Below are 2,831 nucleotides of genomic sequence, written 5' to 3'. Positions count from 1 at the left end.
TAGGGACAATGTACATAACTGAGGCTTTTAGACTGGGTGGTCAGAGAAGGCCTTTCGGAAGAGAGAGCACTGGGACTGAGACCTGAAGATGGAAAAGACAGTCATTTAAGACTCGAGGAAGGGCCAGCAGGTGGTGTGGGAGTTAAGGCACTGGGTTCCCACATGGCCAACTATGGTTCCAGTCCCAGACCTGGCATCATAAAACTCATGCCAGGAGCATGTACCTAAAATCCCAGGATAGTGAAGGGGAAGGGATTTTGGTGTGGCCATTCTCCCAGGGGACAGTTTCTCACTTTTTCTCTCTTTCTCCAGCAAGTGCCCAACCCCAATGCAAAAATTTTTTTTAAATAAATAAATAAAAATAATTTTTGAAAAAAGACTCAGGGAAAAGAATTCTGGGCAGGGGGAACTGCGAGGAAAGCTCTCAGGCAGGAAAAGATGTTAGGGACAGAGAGTTAGCTAGTGACACAGACGTAGAGATGAAGGGGACAAATGGCCCATTCGCCAGTCATGTGGCATCAGGCAAAGCATGTAATCACTCCCAGTCTCAGTTTCCCCATTTCTTAATGGGGTGCATAATAATGAAGACTACTAGGGCCAGCAGGTGGCATGGTGGTTAAAGGTGCTGGACTCCCACATGGTCTACTGAGATTCGAGTCCCGGACCTGGAGGCTTGCTTTCTCACTTTCCCTCTCTCTTCCTCTCTCACTCTGTTCCTCTCTGGTCAAATGAAAATACATAAACAAATATAGTTAAATAATAAAACGATTTTTAAAAATAATGAAGACTTTTTCAGAGAATCAAACAAAATCCAAGTCAAATCATTGGCACAATCACCAGCCCAGATCAGGCATCCGGGAATAGAGTTCATTTGTCTTGGGTGGCAGACGCTCAGCAGGGAAGGTTTAAACCTCTAACTCCCTCCCTCCCTCTCCCTGGCCTTGCAGGACACTCCTTAGTGTCACTGGCTTATCTGCAATTATCTCCAGCTCTTCCTGTTTATCTAAGCCCACTACACTGCCTCTGCCTTGTGGGCTGTTCCTGGCCACTTCCTCACTGACTTCCCTCCCACCTCAGCCAGATCTTCACCCTTCCGGTATCCCCCACAGACACTGACACCTCTCCCTGTCACACTTGTCAAAAAATAACTATTGAATGGGAAGCAGATTGATAAAGAAGAACACAGAAACACCCGTGTTTTCTGCCCATGATTTTGCCTCATGGAGCAGCTTTACCTGCCTTTGTCTCTCGGGAAGATTATAAACAGGGACAGGGTGAGCATCCTGGCCCCAAGGGCAGTGAGTGTGTGACCACCCAGTGGGGAGGTGAGTCACAGAGACACTGTGGTCGGTCACCCCCCACCCCCACCCCAGACAACAACCAGCTCTCTTGCACTTAAGTGGTGAGTTTATTTATTTTCATTCAGCCCACACACCACAGGATGGGGGTGGGAGGACAGTTACAGCAGAAATTTGCTCAGAAAATCCCCCATCACTCAGAGAGGAAGCCAGTGTCCTCGCTGAGACTCTCAAGGGCCTACACAACTTGTCCCTGTCATTTCTCAGCCTTCCCCTGCTCCCTCTCGTCTTCTCTCTCAGTCTGCTCCGGCCTCATGGCCCTACTCCAGGACCTTTGCATGCGCTGTGCTCTTGCCTGGGATAAGCCCTTACACGGACACGGGCATGACTCCCTCCCTCCCCTCCTTTAAACCTCTGCTCTGTTCAAATGCCACTTTCTCTGCAAAGCCCTTCCAGATCTCTCTACTTCCATACTATAACCCACCACTTCGACCTTCCCCAACCCCCTACCGCTTTTAGCTCCAAGACACTCACAGCTTACTTTTGCATCTGCCTCATGCTAGCCGGCCAGCACACAGAGTCAGGACCCCTATCTATTTTGTCCATTAGCTTTTCCCAATGCCAGGGCCGTAAACATAGAAGACTACCTGTATGCCGGTGGGACATGGGAGGATTCTTCCACAAGACAAAAATGCACAAACCACAAAAGAATAGGGAGCCAGCAGTTAGCGTAATGGCTATGTCGCTGGACTCCCACGTAGTCGACCACGGTTCGCGTCCCCGACCCGGTGGCTTAAAACTCACGCCGGGCGCGTGTGCGTGCGTGCCCAAGATCCCGAGAGGAGAATGGAGGAGAAGGGATTGCGGCGTGACCATCCCCCCTGGGGGGTGATTTCTCGCTTTCTGTCTCTCTGTCTCTCTCTGTCTGTCTGGCGAGCGCACACACCCTATAGTGAAAATCTCTCCAAAAAAAAAAAAAAAAAAAAAAAAGAATAGATTGACTAATTTGACTCTAAATCTGATTTTCAAAGATGCCACAATAAAGTGAAAAGCCAAGACAGGTGAGATATTTATGGCCAACAAGTATCTGTTAAATGAGTCAAAAAAATAAAAACAGGAAAAAATGAATGAATATACAGTTACTATGGTTGAGACAGGAATGTAAGTGTGAGCTCCTTGGTGAACGAAGCAAAAAGGGAAAAACTCTCAGTTACCTTTTCCATGAAAATTAAACAATCCAGTTACCAGGGGAAGCCCATGCCAAGCAACTTATATGATTCTTCTTGGGGTTTTTTTGTTTGTTTTTTTTTCTTAATTGCCAGGTTTGCCAATGAGAAAAGGAGAAAAAGAGAGAACCCTCCCCCATGGAGTGTGGTCACACTGCAATCCCTTCTCCTTCATTTCTTTTTTCTATTTCTATTTATTTATTTATTATTTGATCAGAGAGGGACAGAGAGAGAGGGGAAAAGTGAGAAAGTAAGCCACCAGGTCTGGGACTCAAACTGCAGTTGACCATGTGGGAGTCCAGCACCC

The sequence above is a fragment of the Tupaia chinensis genome, unplaced genomic scaffold, assembly GCF_000334495.1.
Source record: "Tupaia chinensis unplaced genomic scaffold, TupChi_1.0 Scaffold000668_1, whole genome shotgun sequence".
In the NCBI taxonomy this organism is placed as follows: Eukaryota; Metazoa; Chordata; class Mammalia; order Scandentia; family Tupaiidae; genus Tupaia; species Tupaia belangeri.
The sequence above is the reverse complement of the archived record's forward strand: the minus strand, read 5'-3'. Positions refer to the sequence as shown.